General features: G+C 40.0%; 1 long non-coding RNA gene across 1 annotated transcript in view; it reads right to left on the reverse strand.

Annotated features, from left to right (window-relative positions):
- Positions 1-5,314: 5,314 nt before the first annotated feature.
- LOC142095026 (uncharacterized) overlaps positions 5,315-20,827 on the reverse strand; it is a 113,942-nt gene continuing 98,429 nt past the window's right edge. Inside the window, exons 3-4 of the long non-coding RNA XR_012677733.1 lie at positions 7,824-7,994; positions 5,315-7,231 (exon numbers count right to left, since the gene is read on the reverse strand). This is a non-coding gene — a long non-coding RNA (uncharacterized LOC142095026). The remainder of the gene's footprint in view (positions 7,232-7,823; positions 7,995-20,827) is intronic.

A 20,827-nucleotide genomic window follows, 5' to 3' on the forward strand; every position in this document is an offset into this window, starting at 1 on the left:
GGTTTCTGGGCCTAGGCAGAGTAGAAACCCGGATGGCGGCAAAGGAGGTATGACAGTGGCAATGTAACCAAAGTTGTAAAACAAGTGCAAGGCAAAGTTTTGGCACAGCAATTTTATGATAGTGCAGTACTATGACAAAGGCAATGCAGTGCAATCAAAGGACAAAAAGGAAAAAAAAAGAAATGTCTTATTTAAAGTTATATGTGTGTATAGGCCCACAAGTGTGGGGAAAGTTGGGAAAGGAACGTTGCATTATATGCCAGAGAACATACTTAACACTATTCCACATATTTGTCAATCACACCAGCATTGTGCAGAGTGTTGGCATTATTTTGAACACAAGGAAAAAGACAAGACAAGATCAACTTTGCAAACAATTTTAAGACAAGAGATGGGCTGACGGGAGAAAGTAGTCAATAATTAAAATTCAAAAGTACCTAATAGCATCTTCATGTGGCCTTTCACCTCTTTGTTAATTTGATTCAAATGAATAAGGGCCTGAAGGCAAAGGAATCATGGGTGCTTCCAGGCCATTAGCAACCAGGCATTGAATCTGGAGAGATGCATCACATATAACATTGAAATAAATTAAGGGGAAACGTTTTATATTCATAAATATAGCTTAATTTCCACCAGATGAAATAAGAGCTATATGTGTTTCATCTACTACCCCCTATAATGTGCAAAAAAGCCAGCCTTGGATGCAAGTTGCTGCTTTATGGGCACAAGGACTCATTGATTTGCAGATGAATAAATTGATGGAAGTGTGCAGGTGCGGGCTGGGAGAGGGAAGCCCGGGGGGCACACAGGCGGCCGCATCCCCTGTCATGTGATGCGGCCGCCTGTGCGCTGACGCGGCCGAATCTGATGTCACCAGATGCGGCCACGGGGGAAAGTGTTGAATTTTGCATCCGGGGGGCGGCCGGCCGGCCTACCCACCCCCCCTCCGCGGCCCGAGTAGCGGTCTGACCGAGCGGCCCACCCCTGGATGTGTGGCAGGAAAGCCCGCAGCACCACCTTCAGCACACAACTATAGGTAAGCTGGTATCAGGTCAGGGGTTGAGGACACAACACCAGCTGGGAATGACACAGCCAGACAGCGGTGTTGCAAAGTCTGTATAGAGAAGTTCTGATTATGATTATGTCAATAACTTCCTATATCAACTAGGATCAGAAACTAGATTCTATGTAGCTATAATTAGCCACCATATACGAGAATTTAGCTCTGACCAAATCCCGAAAGAGTGATCGTCTAGTCAGTTAGCAAGTCATCCCCTCATGATAGAAGCTATGTAGCAAGCAGGGTTACCAAATCGGTAACAATATTAACCTAAACAGAGGGAGACCTAAATATTAACTACGTGCCTGATTCATTACTGATCTTATCTACCGTTTTTTGCGGATCTTCCGAAAACCTTCTCTGCGCATGCCCAGAAAAGGGAGATAAGAAGAAAAATCCATTGCGTAAGTCAAGAATTTCTTAAGTTAAGATGAAAATCCTTCTTAACTGCACTTAAGAAGTTCTCCCAACACTTAAGAAAAAAGGGTTGGGAAAGGGAGGGGAATGGGCGGAAATTGGGCGGAGATTGTACTGACTTAAGAAGAGTAGGCTTTTACCTCCAGAACCGTTGGATAGATAAGAAGAAAGGCTCAGATTTTTTCTTTACTTATTGCATTAACTTAAGGAAGCTCTGGGTCATGTTTAAGCCCCAAGCAGCTATAGCAGCAGCGCTGAACAACATCACTAAACTGTTCAAAAAACATTGTTCGTTTAAAACAGTCACAACTAAACATGCACAACATACATCTTAATACACTTCACTCAAATGTTTTTTTTCTATTTTATATTTATATCAAACATTAAGCAATGTGTACTCTTTTTTTAAAAACAACTATGGCGGATGCACAGTTGTAATAATTTGCAATGTAAGGTGGTTGATGTGTCTAATACTTCACCTATACCTTTTTTGATATTTGTAAAAACGGGTAATAATACGCTAATAATAAATATGAAAGCCATAACAGCTTAATTTGTTAAAATTGTTTGGAGAAATTGTGCGAACTTAAACCAAGTGTACTCTTGCATAAGGGATACATAGGAAATCCACAAACATGGGGAGGATTATGGAAGAGTACGCTACGCATTTTGTAATGGTCAGGATACAAATTTTTAGCATATATTAATTTAAATATTTATATACATGTTTATTTATGATAGTGAATTAGATGGCTTTGTATCCACATGCGCTCAGTTCAACTCAAACACATTATACAATGTTTCATGTTGGTGATTAAAAAGGTGTGTTGATTTAACTGAGTAACACTTTAAAATCATTTGTCCAAGGTAATCTAATTATATAAATGCTAACGAGAATAAGGTAACAAGAATTCTATATAATTGTGTTTTAACAATTGTAAACAAACTCTTCGCACCTCCCACATTTGCCGTTATGTAACACCTTCTTATCTTTAAATAAGAAGCCGATTTTAAGATGAACTAACTGCTTAAAATCCGTTGCATCTTAATTTCCGTTGCGTAAATAACTTAAGCTGGGCGTGTCTTTGAACTTTCTGTGCCTTGTTGAATTGCGAATTTCTTATCTCCCCGTTTGTTCTTAAAATACTCATCGCAACTTCGGCACAAGATAAGATCAGTAATGAATCAGGCCCTATATCTTGCTACAAAGTTGCCAGGGTTGAGCCGGCAAAACTTGCCCGGAGGGCAAGATTTGATTCAGCAGTCTATTTTAAAGGGAAAAAAATGCAGGTGGTCCAGTGACCCAGCCTAAGGTAGCCCACTATGGGACTGGGCAGATGCCCCCCTGCCCCCCAGCCCAGCCTGCCCCTGCGAGTTGTAATAATAGAGTCCACAAGATAATTGGATTGAGATATGTATAAATCTGAATATAAAATTCCTAATATAATGCAGATCGATAACTATTCTTAACGATTAATTTAAAGGACAGATTGATAATTGAAAACAATCTGTATTATACATACTACAAATAGAAGTTATAGGTGGTGTAAAACAAAGAGAACATGGAACGCATAGAGCAACTTTAAATCACTTTATTTACATTTATCACTACTATATTTCGCTGTTTTTAATATTTAGAAATGTTTACGAGTAATATTAATAAAAGTTACATTTTAATGCAACAATGGGTTACATGTATAACATAAAATAACTTATATTCATCAAGACTGTCTGTGCACTATAATTTAAACCAGCTTCTTCCTCTTCTTCTTTCTGTCTTGAATGTTCTCCAGATTAATAAGCTCGTCTTCATGGGATGGGAAAATTAAACATTTATCTCCTGCATAGAAAATTCTGCAGCTCACTTTAACATTACAATTTAGAAACAATAAATGCTTACACGGCACATGATATCCACATTTTACAATAGGCAAAACAATTAAAGGGTCTGTGTATGGAGGGAAAAAGAAATACAAACATATTTAATTGCCACACACTATAAACAAGCGGTCATTTGAAAAATAACCACTAAATTTGAAAAATAAATAAAAACATTTTTATTCATTTTACATTCATACAATCAAAGACAATTTAAAGAATGGAAACAAAGGTGAATATACGAAACTTGTGATACACGTGTTCTATTCCAGCTATTGAGATGCATGCGTGAAAGGTAGTATACAAAGAAGAATATTCATATACCTCCTTAACAGCGAGTAACTTAACAGCGACTAACCACAGCACTTCTAAGAAACGAAATGGCACAATGAGTGTTTCCCCAATGGTCTGATATAAAGGTGTTTGATGATATCAGTGGTGTCAGTGTATTTAAAAGAATATATACTTGACCCTTCTCCCATTCTGAAGGGCTTCATTGTTCTTATGCAAGCACAGGGAGGGATTAGATGTGTCTGCACCAGAAATGTGGTTTACAATAGTAAGTAAGTTGCAACACTGCCATGTTTAGCATACCACAAGCATGCACACTGGCTTTGAGGTCTGTAGATCATTACATAACAGGATATATATATTGTATGTTATTCATATCATATGTATAGCTTGTATGCATCTACATACAATATTCTTATGCAACATGAAGCAGCATATTCAGACTGTACATATCCAAACAATATGCAGTTGTAATATAAAAAGTTCAATGAAAGGCCAACACCACTTGCTCTACAACAATGTCCCATGTAACATCCAAACTACTTTTTGAACACTGAAAAAGGCTACATTTATTCTTGAATAGATGTGGTCTGAGGTACAGTTTTAATGAAAAATTCTTATTATGTTTAAGTTTAAAGAGTGTTATTATTATTAATTTTTATTTATAGGGCGCCACATACTGTCTGTAGCGCCATACAGGAACAAACAATAGGACAATACAAGGTAAAACAGTACAGTACAATAAACAGTAAACATAACTCATGAAGCTCAAAGCACAGCTAAAGAGAAAGGGTGAGGGAGTATATTAAGTCGTTTATGTTGACGAACAAATCCTTGTTTAATTATTGCTGTATTATTCACTGCTGTTTATGTTAAGTCCCTGCAAAACTATTTTTGTAGAGGTTTACATGGGATTATATAATTTTCCTTTAATCTGAATAGGGTTCTTAAGGTAATTTAAATTTTACTATGAATTATATGTTTATATATCTATATATTGCTTTAATTATTATTTTGGCTTCTAAGAATGCAAACGTTTTGTCAATTCATGTCCTTATTTTAATTAACCACCTACATATGGGAGCTGTGACAGCACAAAATATAGAAAACATCCCATACTGCTGCCTTCCTTTTATCTTATTCGGATCACATGGATATGTTCCCTTGAGGATTAGAAATGTCTATTATTGTTTGGGGTTGTGGGTATTCAAGCAATGTATCAAAATTAACTTTACTGGATTATTACCCACCTTGGTTCTTAAATGGAGCCTGGTGGATTTTATTGCAATGCTGTGGAATTACAAAATGGTGAATTCCCTATTTTCTGGTCTCCCTTCCCCTCTCATAACATACAAGTAAGGAGCTCCTTCAGCCCCTTCAACGTCACAAATGCTTGTAAGGGGTGTAGAAGTTGCTCTTCAACAGGGATTACAAATCTCATTAGCCAGTGTTGCCCACCATTGTTCTCTCCTGGATTCTAGGAGACTTCCAGACACCAGCACAGCAGGGGAGAGCCCTACGTGGGGAGCATCCTAATCCCTGCCCACCACCAACCCATGTTTTCATTCCAGCCAATCCCAAACCAAACAGGTTTAAGACTACCCCTGCAGGGTGGGATTCCACAATAGGAAAATTGGGACACCTTGGATTCCTTGAGCTCCAAGAATTCCTTGACCTTGAAGTAGAGTTTTGTCTCTCACCAGCTCCATCGTGATTCCTGCATCTGATCCTGCATTTAACCTGCAACTACCCTACATATCTTGTTGCCACAAACCTTTGCTCGATCCGGAGTTGCTTGTGAGTCTGTTTACCGGGTGAGGCTGCTGGAGCAGGGAGATGGGATTCATATCTCTATAACGTTGATAGAGGGCATTGTCCGTGTGGCCGGGAACATCAAGGGATACAGAAGTATTCCGTAGATAGAATCCAAGGACTGTTCCATTTATAATTGTTGTTCTGCTAATAACACTGGGAGGGTGTGATTTGGAGTGTGGTGGGTACTTGGGGTATTGATTTAAATTATAGATCTTTTTGTGGCTATTGTTTGCATTAGATGTTCATCTTTAGTAATAAAGGTACGGTTGTATCTCTCCTAGCTCTCTTTGTACGTCGGATTCCGAACCCCTAGGACTTTCCTCTGTGTGCCTACTCTAACAACCTGGTATAATCACAGGAGCTTTTAGATGTTTTTATCCACTTTTATTGTTGTTACATTAGGAATAAAATGCTTTATAATATTTAATAATCGGATACCCATGACATTTTTTAGCACATGCATGACTTGTATTTGTTACATTGTTTTTCAATTTCAGAGTGGGCTGAAAACTCCACTGCGGCCATTTAGCAACTCACTTTATTGAATAAATCACATTTCATCATTGCTGTTAGGACACATTTATTGGCCCTATTTAGTTTATCTGTACTGATCTGCCTACCTATTTGTTGACTATGAGGAAGCTGGATCACCGCTAAGTATCACAGGTGTTGGATGGGTCACCCACAAGTGGCAAAAGTCCTCACAGCAAACCTATTAGCCCTTTAAGACAGCACATTGTTATTCCAGCTCCCAAATCATACCATTGTGCTTCTACAAAAGTGTGAGGAAGCTGTACGGTGAAGTGGCCTCCAACTTGTTTCCTGGTATTGCACAGCATACAAGGGGCTACTATTTCACACTGTTGGAAGGGACACCTGCTTGAGGACAATAGGGATCATATGATGCATGAACATTGTATACATCATCAAATTATTGTAAATTAAAGTTTCCACCCTATGAATAAGAATCACCAGCAACAGAGATTGCGATATCATCTATGACTTCAAACAAAGGAGAAAAAAAAACTTCTTTAATGGCACTGGGTAGAAAAGATAATTGCGTGAATAATCCCAATTGATTCCCGCAGTTCTGTTAGGAGGCTGTGTCCTCCGAATATAAAAGACAATCTACAATTTTCCTACTTTGGAAAACGGTATAAAAAGAGCAACCTTAAGAAATATATCCAGTGAACCATTGCGAGCAGCTGTATATAGTGTAATCCAAACTCTAGAAATTGAATATAATGCAGCGCTCAATCTCAGGGGAGTTAATCTGTAGGCTTAGTGGACACTAATTACATGAGAGCGATTTATACTATTATGGCAATATACAATAACTGTATGCATATGCTAGCACATTCACAGTGAAAATAATCGCATTACATTGAAATGAGATACAAATACAAATTAGTTAAATAAAACAAGACACTGTAAGCTTCTGGTAGTCAATTTATCCTTCCTCATTGCTCAGGTAAGATGCGTTGACTTAAATCCATTCACCGTGCAGGTAGTTTTTATAGGGTGAAACAGTTGGTGTTTCTACTTCAATATTCCTTAATATGAATATACGAGAGAAAAAAGATTTTGTTGCTGGAGATGTCCTACAACGTACTAAAAAGGATAGAGTTACTTACATTGAAGTAATCTTGATTGCGATTAGATGTCCTTTAACTTTGTATTAATTTCTAATGGTGATGTTCCGTGTATGGTATTGATCCCACTGACTTGCAATTCAGATATTTCCTGGGTTATTTCCGTGTAGGTCAGTCACTTCAATCAGTCAACCAAATGAGAAAGGGATCATTTACAACAGGATAACATTTGTTTCAATTAAAATATAGCAAATGCTCACATAAAAATGACAGTACAAGTGCGGAGTCTGAGCTTTCAGTCCCATTCATTCTTCTCACCGGCCATAGCTCTCCTGTCTGACAGTGGACTGGTGATGCTCTCAACTAAGCTTTATCTTTATAAGCTCCGAACTGTCTCCAGCTTTTATCTTCTGATAATCACTCACACAAGGTTCAGTTGCTGGGAGCCGGACAAAGGGGTGTCACAGAACTCACCTTTACCAAGTTCCTACACATACTCAGGAGCTGTATGTTGCATTTACTTTCATAACATTCCACGAACATAGACCATATGGGCAATTGGTCATATACAATCTCATTCAAGTTGAAACTTGCGGTTGCTACAATCACAGCACCTTGTGCTGTTACTTTAAACTGACATTGCAACTCACCAACTTGTATTGCCATTCATACCTTACCCATTTCATGAGATATTCTGTGATATGGCTATAAAAATGTTATAAACCCATCCTTTGATCTGGTGCGTGAACCTCCCATCGTTGGAACATTACCTGTATAACAATCTCATTCTAGACACTCTCATATAGCTGGGGATTTCCCTTTTCCCTCCAAGTCCAGAAAGATAGCCGGGTGCTGTCGGCTAAATCCCTCGATGATGCTCGATCGCTTCTGCAGAAACTGAACCTACAGGTTTCTTATCTCTTCATCATCCCCAGGGACATCTGCGGAAGGACCCACAGCTTTAACTCAAAAGGCACCAAGATCAATTTGGCATACATTCTCATCCAAGTAAAGCAACCCTCCCATCATTGGAACAATCCTTAGTGATCTATGTTTACTCTTTTCAAGAACTTGTGTTAACTTCTAACAATTCACCAGACAAAAGCAAATCACTTTGGGGCTACTAGTTTTTTAAGGGCCTCAGGGGAGACATTCCAGCTCACCAGAGCAGTGAGCAGTTTTTGGACTAAAAATCCCCCCCCCCTGTATTTACTGCATACATTGCTTATGTTGTACTCTTTGTCCGCTTCTTTTTGTTCTTTATTCTGCAGGTACTGGAGCCCTCTACCAACATGGCTGTCAATTGTTATGACCTCCAACATTTGGGTCAAGTCTTCTGCTACCTGTTACTTGTTTATACCCTATTACAGCTAAGCTCTCTGCTGTATTTTACTGTGTTTAGTTTGTATTATGTTTTACAAAGGTTGGTATCCTGATTTCTATACTACTATACCTGTTTTGCACTAATGTTCCACCTTATATACATGTATATTTGTTTTGGACCTACCACGCACCTTGGACCATTGTTTTCACCACACATATCCCACCACCTAGTGGCTGCCAGTGCCACATTACCCCCTTATGGTCATTAGGACCAGCTTCGGACACTTTTGGCCTACTAGCACAGTCCCACATTGATGACCCTAGCCCTTATTCTCCCACCCCACTACAACCTCCCTCTCCCTCCCACTGAGACAGACTTCATGGGCTCCCTGCGGCCCAAGACTTGCATATCTATCTCGCCTCTGCATAATATCCCCATCTACCCCTTATGGCAATTAAAATTTTGACCTTAAATCTAACGGGACTGAACTGTCCACGCAAAAGAACTACCCTGTGTCATACCATCCGACAACTAAAGGGTGACGTGGTGTTCCTACAGGAAACTCACTTTTCTGGCTCACGCCACCCTGAATTCAAATCTAAATATTTCCCATGTTCTTATCACACTTGTGACCCAGTATGTAAAAAAAAAAAAGGGCATCGCAATTCTTTTTGCAAAACAACTTCTATTTAAACCATCTAAGGAAATCAGGGACCTAGAGGGGCGCAATTTACTTCTTGCGGGGAACTTGATAACATTCATTACACTTTCCGTAATGTGTATGCCCCCAACTCAAACCAGTCTCACTTTTTCCAAACTATAAGTGACCTCCTATCTTTACATCACAAGGGTGTAGTGATTGTGGCAGGAGACTTTAATGTCACATTAGATAACCATCTGGACAGATTCCAACCTCCCCCTAGATCTACCATTCAAACTGTGATAGCTAACTCCAAGGCTTTGAGAGCGCTTCTCTCCTAGCACCTCTTGTTTGACGCATGGAGGGTTAAAGAATCTACTGCTAGAAATTACACCCTTCTTTCTGTGTGTTGAGCTAACTCGGCATATTTTTAATGTTGTTATATTCCCGAGCACTTGGTTGGACCATGACCCGGCTGTGGTGGACGTTGTGGGCCCTTGGTCTGGACAATGGCAATTTACCAGGCACCTAAATGACAAGACCCTGCTTAACCTCCACTGAAAATCACATATTACCAATGAAATTCGAGATTATTACTCTAAAAAAGCTGACCAAACGATTTCTTCTAGGCTTCTCTGGGTTGCCCATAAAGCTGTGATTGGTGGTAGCCTAATAAGAGCAGCCTCCTTCGATAAAAATACGAGAACTCCAAAATATTTCTTGAGGTCTCTGAGCGAGTTGCCACCTTGGATGCTGTCCACAAATCCACAGGTCAACCAGAGGACTATAATAAACTAGTGGTGGCTAGAGGTGAGCTCAAGCTTTTGCTCTCTATGAAAACTGAAAACACACTCAAATGCCTGAATCGGACCTTTTATGAAAAGGGTGATAAGGCGGACAGGTTGCTGGCGTCCAGGCTGAGAGCCAAGGTGTCCAAGATGGGTAATGTTTTTCGAACCAAATCACAATTAGGTGTCAATGCACAGGGCCCTGCCCAAATTACTAAGGAATTTCAGAAATTCTATAGTAAACTCTATAACATTTCACCTAAGGGTAGATCTCCCCCTGTGCCTTTGGAATCTATTCGGGACTTCTTGTCTCAATGCCACATGCTTAGAATCCTACCTTGTGTGCTTGAGGAGCTGGGTGCAGATTTCACTCCACAAGAAATTTCCGGCATCATAAAAAGCCTAAAACTAAATAAAGCCCCTGGCCCAGATGGCTTTACTGCCATGTACTATAAATCTTTTAATGTCTTGCTTTCGCCTTATCTTACTGATGTGTTAAATAGTGTGGTGAGGGGGGATCCTTCTCCATGGAAGCTCTTGAAGCTAGAATTATTGTCATTCCTAAGGAGGGCAAGGATCCATCAGAGGGACTCCGTGAATGGAGAACTCTCTTCCTCACTCCCGATTATAAACGGCACCCGACAGGGATGTCTACTATCACCGCTAAATTTTGGTCTTGTGATAGAGCCCTTGGCAGCGAGGATACATCTCTCCCCTGATATTAGATGTGTCATAGTTGGATCTGATGAATATAAACTTAGTTTATTTGCAGATGATATCTTGCTTACACTGACCTCACCTCACACCTCTATCCCAATCTTATAAGCGGTCATTTGGGCTCGCCATTGGGGATGCCAGCAAGTGATAGACCTAGAACTATAAAAGCCCACCCTGTCATCTCCTTTACTTCCCACATATGGGACTATTGTAGATTGCATTTAAAGATCACCACAATACCCTCTCCCATAGCGCCTCTCTTTCTCATCAGGGCAATGCCACTCTCGTTTTCAATCATGGCATGCAAGAGACATAAAGCTGATTAGAGATGTACTTCAGTCTGGTCATTGTATTTCACTGGTATCCCTCAAAGAAAAGTTCGACTTACCGTTAATCAGCCCTTTTGCATACCTTCAGGTAAAACATTATGTCGGGTGCCTCTCAAAACCTGACGTTATAAGAGGGCTAACCCCTCTGAAATGTATGCGTGTCAAAGATTATTTCAAAGAAGTATTATTTCTAACTTATGTAACCTGCTTGTCACCTCCAGACAGATCAACTGCCCAGCCCACAAACTTAAGTGGGAGGCTGACTAGGGCAGGCCACCAGATGAGGACCTCTATCTCCTCTCTTGTGAAATAAAATGCTTATAAAATCTATTTTAGGTGGTATTTTGTCCCAACTAGGTTGAAAACAATATACGGGACCACATCTGTTGGCGGGGGTGCGGCGAACGAAGATTGTTCCTCCACATCTGGTGGTCCTGCCCAAAGATTGCTCTATTTTGGGATGATGTTGCTGCTCTAATAAGTGAAGTTACACAGATACAAGTTACTAAATGTCCCTGGCCCTTCCTTTTGGGCTCTCCACTAGAGGCTCTCGATAGATATGCAGAGTAGCTATCCATACAAATCCATAATGCAGCCAGATGCCTAGTGGCTAAGAACTGGAAAAAAAATAGATACCCCCTCATCAATAAAATATTGTTCCTGGCATCAATGGGAAAAATTTCGGCATACCTAAACAATAAAAATGTGATTGGTGTATATAAAATAGCCCCTCCAGTTCACACGATACCAGCGCTCACCCTCAGGATACTTCATCCCTCTTTTTATAGCCTGCCAAATGTGATGTTATATGTGGATTCTGTTTTCCTCAAATAGAGGAATGCTGGCCACCGGAAGTCCCATGTCTTGTCTCAGTCTAACCCCCCCTCCCACATCCCTCTCTTATTACATTACTATAAATATACCTCACACTCAGGTATATCACTCAGTTGTTTGGTATTTAATATTTTGTTACAGTTCAGACCATATAATAGAACATGTAATTTATTTGCCTTTTTGTTACCTTTTTTGTACATTCTTCTGAGTAAGGGCCGGGGCTGTCAAACAGCCTCCTCCAGATGTTTATACTGTCACCAATTTTGGCATACTTTGGCTTTCTACATTGTATGTATACGCTGTGTGTTGGTACTTTATAAATAAAGTTATTAAAAAATAAAGTTGCATATTAAAAAAAAAAATGAATACCTTATTACAATATTATTTTGCAGACTCACAAAATGTTAATCAATATGAAACCTATATCCCATATGTGGCTCTCCTAATTCATTTATCCAGTAAACTCATATAAGCACTCTGTATAAACATTGAAAGGGGAAGTTTGTATGAGTATCTGTTATGTATATCCTCACACTGAATATATGTCCCTATAAAAAGAATCAGATGGCCGTCAATTCTCATAACTAATTAAGCACACGCCTAAATTGTGGCAATTGTGGTGCACAGTCATTAAGGTTTAAAATAACCAATAACATTATTGCTAACCTACATTATAAAATGTAAATTTGGACTATACTATAACTATTAGTGGTCCCTTATGGTAATATTTTAGTATTTTATATATAATGCCAATTATAAATATGTCACACATAATTTAATATAAATTAATATGTATATTGCCATAATAGTATAAATCGCTCTCATGTAATTAGTGTCCACTAAACCTACAGATTAACTCCCCTGAGATTGAACGCTGCATTATATTGAGTTGTTATTTTCCAACTCTATCTCCTGTCCTCATGATCCTATATCCTCACAAATCAGTAGGTCCCTGTCTCCTGTGCTCATCCCACATCTAACTAAAATCTGTAATCTCTCTCTCTCTCTCTGGTATTTTTCTGTCATTATTCAAGCACGCAGTGATTACTCCTTTTCTGAAAAAACAAAATTTCTGACCCAAACTCTCTCTCAAATTATAGCCACATCTCTCAGCGCTATTACCCCTCCTAGCTTCTCAAAACAATTGCCTACACTCGCCTCACATGCTTTTTTCCCCTCACACAACCTATTGGATGCTCTTCAGTCAGGTTTTCATTCTCAACACTCCACAGAGACTGCGTTGACTAAGGCTGTCAATAACTTGATCACTGCTCAATTCTAACGTATAATTATAATGTTACAGGTCTTCAAGATAATGTACTATCCTGGTTCTCATCCAACCTATCTAATCGCTCTTTCAGTTTTAATTTCTCTGGATGCACCTCTGCTCAGCTTCCTTCACCAGTTGGAGTATGACAAGGCTCAGTACTAGGTCCTCTGTTTATCTATACCACTTCTCTTGGAAAACTAATAGGCTCCTTTGGATTTCAGTATCATGTCTATGTGGATGATATCAATATTTATCTATCCTCTCGTGATCTTTCACCATCTGTGTTGGCCTGCGTTACTGACTGTCTTTTAGCCATTTCATCTTTGATGTCCTGTCACCAACTCAAACTCAATATTTCAAAAACAGAGTTAATATTTCTATTTCTATTTACTATTGACATAATGACGACCATAAATTCCACCCCGCAAGCTCGCTGCTCAGGTGTGATCCTTGATTCAGAACTATCCTTTGTTCCCCACATTGACTCTATATCTAAATCATGTTACATAAATCTAAAAAACATTTCCAGAATCTGCATATATGCACATATCTTAAACAAGACATTGCAAAGACTTTAATTCATGCACTCATCATCTCCCACATTGACTATGGCAATTCCCATCTTACTGGTCTTCCCTGAATTAGACTCTCACCATTTCTACCTACTTTGCATGAAGCAACTAGATTGAGTTTCCTTGCAAATTGCTCTTCCACTGCAGCTTCTATAGTCTCTACATTGCTTGCCTGTTTTTCACCAAATCCAAATTACTTCTAATAACATAGAAGGCCATCAACAAAATTACACCAACATACATCTCCTCACTTGTCTCAAAATATCTCCAACTCGACACCTCCATTTTGCACAAGATCTTTGTCTCTCATACATTCTCATTACCCGCTCCCATTCCCAGTTATAGGACTATTAGGGCTGCATCCACTTTGTGGAATTCCCTTCCTTGCACAACAAGACTTTCTCCTAGTCTTCAAACCTTCAAGTATTCTCTGAAAACCCACCTCTTCAGGCAAGCTAATAAAATTCTTCAACCACCCTCTTAACCTCCCTAGATTACACTATTACCACCCTTTAAACAGTTACCACAAGACAACCCTTTGACCAGGGCCTGATTAAGGGTTCTGGTAGTCCTAGGCTAATATACCCATAGTGCCCCCGTTTCCCACTAAAAGGAAAATTCAGAAGTATTCTCCAAAAAACAAATTTAGACAGATTCTCTTACTTGTTCTTGCTGTTCTTTCTTGCAGGTTCTTGCAGCTTTGTTGTCATTTATCTACTTCTGGAAAGCTGGGGTCCTGTTTTGAAAATGTGCAAACATTACAAACCCTCAATGATTAGGCTCTTTAGAGAGCTTCCTCATGAATACCTTACAGTACAGAGATCACGCCCCGCCCCCCTACCAGCAGCTAATTTAAGACCCCAGCGGCCAATTCATGACTCCTCTGGCAATTTCATCACCCACTTCCCAAGTCAGTTCATCATCCACCTTAGCTCGTCCACTTGCCAATTTATAACATTAATGAAAGGATGTATGAATAAATGTCTCTTAACCAGCATTAAACCCAGTGGATACATTTATGCAAAAAAAGTGCTTGAAGTCACAAGATAGCATATACATTACAGGCCCCCATTATTGCACTTTCATAAATGACCCTTATTAAGTATTACCAGTTGAATAATTTCCTGAATAAACAGATCAATTTTTCCATCCAATGAGTTGTGCAGTTTGCCCTGTAGTATAATAAAAGTCTATGAAATTGTTTTAGTTGTAGTTCATAAATTTGAAAAGTAACTTAGATGAGGTGCACTGGGTCTGTAACAGAATTCTGCTTAACATAACTTCACTGTAATAACTGTGGCTATTTACAAAAGGTAGCACATTAAAGAATACTTTACATAAATAGAAAAGTAAGTCCATATTTCCCCCTTTGAAATATTGTACCATTCAAATACTTTTAGCTTCCTTTGTGTAAGTGATCCAGCTATTGATATCAAAGTCAATAAGGAGATAAGGGTAGGTGAATGTTACAGCCATTGGTTTAGTTACACTGCTGTCAAACAGAAATCAATATCCTTGAAAACTTGTAAATACTGTATTATAACATACCATAAATTTCTGATTTAGATGATTTGTCAATTATTAGTCTGACAAAACTTGAAACAGATGGAACTCTGACAAGTCGGGACATGCATTTAGAATTAGTAAATCCCTGTTAGAGGCTGTGCTGGTGCTCTTGCAGTCCTACAAATGGGTGAATAAAGACAACTGACCTAATAACTGTTCTATACAAGTTATGTCAGTTTTACAGCTCTCTCATGGATGCGGGAATGTTATTGCAGCCTGTTAAGGGACTTTCTAAAAGATGCTACTTTGCTGAATCAACATCTATCCCAATGGTTGCACACAGTTTGAGCTCTTTCTTGCACAGCTTACACATGACACTCTTCCCCATCATTAAACTCTGCCCCCCTTCAGCACACTCTCTGTCCCCCTTCTGAGCGCTTTTACCCTGCATAATCACAAATCATTTCTTACCAGGCTTCTGTCTTCTTTTCTTCTGTCAGCAGTCAGTTCCTCTCACCACAGCTCCTCACTGACACCAATGGGACGTAATGATGACATGTCCGACAACCAGGCGCTCCCATTAGGCAAGGTTAGGCACTTGCCTAGCGTGCCGGGCTCTGGAGGGCGCCACAGAATGGTAAATGACTTTAAAACTGTGCGACGACCGCTGACCATACCTGTCACGGCCGCCGCACAGCAATTTCAGATGCACGGGAGAGGGGGGAGAGGCTATTGCTCACCACCGCCTCTCTGCTCCGTCTCCTCCCCTCCACTCACTAGTGTTAGCGAGTGGAGGGGAGGAGATGGAGCAGAGAGGCGGCAGTGGTGTGACAAGGTAAGGAAAGACGGGGTGAGGGGGAGGAGGGCGTCGATTTTTGCGGGGGGGGGGGGGCGCCGTTTTTTTTTGCGGGGGGGGGGAGGGGGCCACCGATTTTTTCAAAATGCCTAGGGCGCCATGGACCCTAGCACCGGCCCTGCCGACAACCAGTAAAGAGGGAGAAGGCGGAGCAGAAGAGGAGAAAAAGAGGGAAGTATAAGAGTGCAGGAGGGAGCGGCAGATTAGAGTTGGCACATGGGGCGGCTCCAGGTGTGCAAAATCGATAATAAAAAAAAGTAAAAAAAATCTTAAATGCTGCCGGCGCTGTACCCCCCAGGTCCCAGCACTCTGGGCGGCAGCCTGATCAGTCTATTGGTTGATCAGGCCCTGCTAATGCACCATTAGAACTGTACCATTCTCCACTCTGAGTCACATTCACTTCTCTTTTCAGCTATGTTCTCTTCCAATTAGAATGTAACCTCCCCATGAGCTCCCTACCCTTTGTTTTCTAGACTGAATTTATTTTGTCTACATTGTATGTCTTTGTTTTATGTATATCCAAAAATGCAGCAACATAAATATAAAACCATTAATGCATTGACATATATTAAAATCATTAATGCAGAAACATAATTGCAGTAACGTAAATATAAAATTTAAAACCATGTATGTGTTTGTTGGTAGTAATCAGACATTGTATCAGTTCTGGGGCCATTTATTAAGCTTTAAACCATGCAGAAACGGCTGGGGTTATTAGTTATAGGTTTGGTAAATATGGTAAATCCATGTCCATAACTTAATAGGCTCCAGTAGATAATATTCTTTCCAAGTATTGCTATTCATTGTTACTGCTATTACCTTGTAACTGGAAACAAGATTTGAAAGGAACAGCTTTGTAGCACTAAAAGTTCATTGTTCTCTGCCAAATAATTTTGGATCAGTAAATAAAGAACAATAGTACTGTCTGCCTGCCAAGTCTTGCTTTCAATATGGAAAGGAGTGATGGGGGGCTAGAGGGGGAAGAGCTAGAGGGGGAGAGCTCAGGCTTCTGTGACCATACAGGTCAGCTGAAATCTCAGTCTCACAACAGAAAGGCTGCAGAAACCATAACCACAATAATTTACAAATGATCTTATTGTAAATAGGGTGTATGGACTAAAAAAATGGATTTTCACTTAAAGCAATGCCTTTTTAAAGAGTTGAGCACTACATGCAGATGTAATGGGAAAGAGTTCTCGTTCCTTTTCTCTGGATCCTCCGGAACAGCTGAGAGTTGAGACAAAGCATTTGCATTTGATGGCACCTCTCAGAGACAGGAGACACTCCTGTACAAGTTTTAGACCTTATTCATCTGCCTCGATATAGAGGACGTAGTACCTGATAGGGGCTAGAGTAGTGACAGTACAAAGAAGGTTTATGTCTGAGAAGACAGACAATATCCTGATTGATGTTTGAAAGACAATAGAGAACGGTAGAGAGGTCATTACCTCTACTTGTGGTTTTCTGCTCTATAAAGAACCATAACTTCTTACCTTATACACAGTATTATTGTATGTTTTGTACACATCTTTTAAACAGAACATTTCTAGTAAAATCCCTTTCTACAAAAACACTTGGAGACCCAACATTTGGCCAGCACGGTGGCTCAGTGGTTAGCACTTCTGCGTCAGCACTGGGGTCATGAGTTCAATTCCCAACCATGGCCTTATCTATGTGGAGTTTGTATGTTCTCCTCATGTTTGCGTGGGTTTCTTCCAGGTGCTCCGGTTTCCTCCCACACTCCAAAAACATACTAGTATGTTAATTGTCTGCTATTAAATTGACCTTTGTCTCTCTTAGTTTGTGTGTATGTGTGTATATATATGTTAGGGAATTTAGATTGTAAGCTCCAATGGGGCAAGGACTGATGCGAGTGAGTTCTCTGTAAAGCAGTGCGTAATTAGTGGCACTATATAAATAGATGATGATCCTTTAACTAAATGGAGTGCCTCTGTAAACTCTGGTGAAGATTCCTTTATCATCATCAGTAATTTGTATAGCGCCACTAATTCCACTGTTCTCTGAGGGAGAAGTGCTAACCACTAAGACACTGAGCTGCCTACACATACATATATACAGTCAAGTCCATAAATATTGGGACATCGACACAATTCTCATATTTTGGGCTCTATACACCACAATGGATTTGAAATGAAACTAACAAGATGTGCTTTAACTGCAGACTTTCAGCTTTAATTTGAGGGTATTTACATCCAAATCAGGTGAACAGTGTAGGAAGTACAACGGTTTCTATATGTGCCTCCCACTTTTTAAGGGACCCAAAGTAATGGGACAATCGACTCTATTGCCTCGATATTACATCATCAATTAAGCAAGTAAAGGGTCTGGAGTTGATTCTAGGTGTGACATTTGCATTTGGAATCTGTTGCTGTCGACTCTCAATATGAGATCCAAAGAGCTGTCACTATCAGTGAAGCAAGTCATCATTAGGCTGAAAAATCAAAACAAACCCATCAGAGAAATAGCAAAAACATTAGGTGTGGCCAAATCAACTGTTTAGAACATTCTTAAAAAGAAAGAATGCACCAGAGAGCTCAGCAACACCAAAAGACCCGGAAGACCACGGAAAACAACTGTGGTGGATGACAGAATTTTTTTTCCCCTGGTGAAGAAAAACCCCTTCACAACAACTGGCCACACCAAGAACACTCTCCAGGAGGTAGGTGTATATGTGTCAAAGTCAACAATCAAGAGAAGACTTCAAAAGAGTGAATATAGAGGGTTCACCACAAGATGTAAACCATTTTGTAAGTCACAAAAACAGGAAGATCAGATTAGATTTTGCCAAACAACATCTATAAAAGCCATTACAGTTCTGAAACAACATCCTATGGACAGATGAGACAAAGATCAACTTGTACCAGAGTGATGGGAAGAGAAGAGTATGGAGAAGGAAAGGAACTGCTCATGATCCAAAACATACCACCTCATCGGTGAAGCATGGTGGTGGTAGTGTCATGGCGTGAGCATGTATGGCTGCCAATGGAACTGGTTCCCTTGTATTTATTGATGATGTGACTGCTGACAAAGCAGGATGAATTCTGAAGAGCCAATATTATCTGCTCATATTCAGTCAAATGCTTCAGAATTCTTTGGACAGCTCTTCACAGTGCAGATGGACAATGACCCGAAGCATACTGCAAAAGCAACCAAAGAGTTTTTTAAGGCTAACCAGTGAAATGTTATGCAATGGCCAAGTCAATCACCTGACCTGAATCCGATTGAGCATGCATTTCACTTGATGAAGGGAAAATTCCCCAAAAACGAGCAGGAACTGAAAACATTTGCAGTAGAGGCCTGGCAGAGCATCACCAGGGATGAAACCCAGCGTCTGGTGATGTCTATATGCCTTCCAGACTTCAGGCTGTAATTGACTGCAAAGGATTTGCAACAAAGTATTAAAAAGTGAAAGTTTGATGTAGGATTGTTTAGTTTGTCCCATTACTTTTGGTCTCTTAAAAAGTGGGAGGCACATATAGAAACCGTTGTACTTCATTCACTGTTCACCTGATTTGGATGTAAATACCCTCACAACTGCCAATAAACAGTGAAATGGTTCAGGCAAGCTGTGTGAGACTCCAGTGAATGTCGTGCTTTATGACAATACTAAAACACACACTAACTGCTCATACCATGTCTGATTAGGTGTATCCCATATAAAAATATATCACATAAATTAATTCCAACAATCCTTGTTAATACTGTCACTTTTTATTGTTTTATACTCTTTCTTCTAAAATCAAGGTTCATTTTCTCCCAATTGATTATGGAATCATAGGATCCCACAAGTCACAAATGTTCAAATATATACATATAAAATGGCTGCACTCACTTTCAATGGTTGTCTATAGGGACACTTTCTGTGACTGGATCACTTATAAATAACTTATTTGTGGCTGGATCATGTATCAATAATTTATTGTAGAAATGTATTTCAATCAGAGGTGCAGGCACCAATGTATAATTTGAAATGCACTTATCGTGTTACATTGGGATGTGTTTTGTATGGAAATGTGATTATTTGGGTTTGTAACATTGCTAGAGGAAGTCTGTTTGCTGATAGCAGGAAATGCTAAGTCTTTATATGAAGTGACAAACACCTGTTTAGCCTGTATACCCAGCAGGGGGGCGCTGTCTGGCTGTCTGGCGTGGCTGCACCTCAGATAATGCAAGCATCAAGTTTTAGCATATAACAGAGTAGTGTAAATATTGTTAGCTTTGCATTTCAGGTAAATCCATGTTTGGGAAACATATATCGTATCTTGATACTAAAAATAACTCAGGCCTCAGGGCGACTGGCTTACCCTGTGAGGCTGTGTCCAAACTCTATAAAAAGAGAGACCTTGTACACTGGAATGTATCATCATTCTTGTTTCATCTGACCTGATCACTGGTACTTTCAATCAGTGTGATTGCAAATAAACATCTCTTGCTTCAATGACCTGCTTGAAAATGTCTTCCATGCTGGAAATCCTGTGCCCTACAGATTTGACTCAAAATTTAATCCGTTTCCGACTGTCTGAGGTTTGGACCCAGCTTCCCAGCACCACTGTCCTGCCTGTCCCATAGATTATAAGCTTGCAAGCAGGGCCCTCTTACCTCTCTGTCTGTATGTATTACTCAGTATTGTCTTATAGATGTTTGTTCCCAATTGTAAAGCGCTACTGAATTTGCTGGCGCTATATAGATGTTGTTGATGATGATGATAATGCTACCCAGCAGCTCTGGCCAGTGTGATAGGCCAGGTGGGATCCATCCACAGCAACCCTGATCCATAGTAAGTGGTCAGGGGTACCAGCCCAGGTGTACCAGCAAGGGGGGACCCTAGCAGTGACAGTTACCCAGAAGGAACCCGGTACTGGATGCCAGTAAGGAGTCCAGTGGTGTCAACATTTTTAAGCCTCTCCTACTGCGGCT

The sequence above is a fragment of the Mixophyes fleayi genome, chromosome 6 (genome assembly GCF_038048845.1).
Source record: "Mixophyes fleayi isolate aMixFle1 chromosome 6, aMixFle1.hap1, whole genome shotgun sequence".
NCBI classification, from domain to species: Eukaryota; Metazoa; Chordata; class Amphibia; order Anura; family Limnodynastidae; genus Mixophyes; species Mixophyes fleayi.